The sequence below is a fragment of the Urocampus carinirostris genome, chromosome 13 (genome assembly GCF_059441175.1).
Source record: "Urocampus carinirostris isolate Australia breed hairy pipefish chromosome 13, RoL_Ucar_1.0, whole genome shotgun sequence".
Taxonomy (NCBI): Eukaryota; Metazoa; Chordata; class Actinopteri; order Syngnathiformes; family Syngnathidae; genus Urocampus; species Urocampus carinirostris.
In genome coordinates, this window is record NC_142361.1 from 4,417,920 (window position 1) to 4,419,676 (window position 1,757).

The 1,757-nt window shown below is 40.2% G+C and overlaps 1 pseudogene; it reads right to left on the bottom strand.

The window, feature by feature from the left end:
• Positions 1-578: 578 nt before the first annotated feature.
• Positions 579-697, bottom strand: LOC148353524 (U2 spliceosomal RNA; annotated as a pseudogene).
• Between the last annotated feature and the right edge of the window lie 1,060 nt (positions 698-1,757).

The following is a 1,757-nucleotide window of genomic DNA, read 5'->3' on the forward strand; positions in this document are numbered from 1 at the left end:
AATTAACCCTAAACTGCGTACTTCAGCCAAAACGCACAATTCTGCGCCGGTGTGAAGCTTCGGGTTTACTTCTGGTTCGGTCCTTCAAATCAAGTTATTCGGGTTCGAGTTTATACTTCCGCGGGCAGGATTTTTCAGGCCCAATCTTACTTCTAATTGTCATGAAGATGCCAGTAAGGGGGGGTGGATTAATTGAGGGCTGCAGCCAAACAAGGTCTTCTCTATGAAAATTAAAAGTTATTTTCTAATTATTTACATGTGACATTTGTGGCTTGATGTCTGCCTCTACAACTGAAATTAAATCGACGCCTGTTGTCCTCACACACGCCCGCACTCTGCTTTTTGGGACTGAAGGATGACATCCTGCCTTGATGTTTTCACAAATCATTCCACAAACTCAGGGTTCTAGCTTGCAATGTTGTGGGGGGGGATTTTTTAAGGGTTATTGTTCTATCTTCTTTATTCATTATCCATTATCGGTCAGTTCATATTACGCTACAAAGCTTAGGAGCCGAGACTCTTACTCTCAGCCAAAAGGCCAAGCTAAGGTCCTAGCCCTATAGCCTTGCTGCGATCATTGGGAATGCACCGTTCTCGGAGGTACTGCAATACCGGGCCGATGCGTGGAGTGGACAGAGCAAGCTCTTACTCCACCTCCGGATTGCAAAAATCAATGGCAACTATGTGAAAGAATTATTTGCTTGGTTAAATCACATTCTTTGCACCATTTAGTCTAGCTATCTACCCTGGTTAAATCCCTCAAGAGGGGTGACCGACAGCAAGACAAACACATACAATAACAAAGAAGGGAAAAAAAATAGCAAAGAAAAACAAAACAAAGTTTTTTGGACCATGGCCAATCCAAATGCCCAAACAAGTTAGGCACCTCGGCACCTAAGTTGGTCATCCTTTCGTTTCTCCAGATGAAAAGGGACACAAGAAAGCGGCCATGTCACTCAGGTCAGGGTGACACAACACACTCTTTTGTTCAACAGCAGGGCCTGACAGCTTTCACTGGTTTAAATCGACGCTAGTGTAAAAACACTTTGAACTTCCCAGTCTCTTTGTTGTAAAACACTATGTCTGACTTTATTCCATCAAAACCCAAGTGACACTTCTTCAACATCCTGGAATAAAGATCATGTGATAATCATGTGACTATGACAGGAAATTATGCTACAGGTAATTTCAAACTCATTTGACAGTTTTGTTAACATGTCCCCTAGTACTCTCAACCTTACTATATATTTTGGTTTCATGCCTTGGTAATTCTTCAAAATATTTTTTACTTAAGGTCCGCTTGCCAGTGGTGCATAGTTAAAAAAAGAAAATTGTCATTCCTTGGCTTGTTTACACCAGCAAAATTTTGCAATTAGCAGTAAAACACCTTGATGCCGTGGCGCAGGCACCAGCAGGGAACTTGTTTTTTTGTGATTACTTTTCGTGTTTGTGTGTTTTTTAACTTTCAAAAGATGAGAAATAGCAACGTGCAAGCAGCACAGATGCCATAAAAAAAAACCACACAGCTACAAAGCACATTTTGCAGAGTGTTAAATGAATTGATGGAATGTTTCTCAACTTCTAGTTTTATTTTCTTATTTTTGTTTTGTGTTCTATTCAAGCTTCTCCAGTAAATGAGTAGTAAAAGAAAAGTCCGTAAATCCAAGAGCGTATGTGGTTTGATAAAATTGTATATTAAACTTCCAAAACGGTAAAAAGAATTCACCTAAAGTGTGTGTAGCCTCACTTCAGAATAC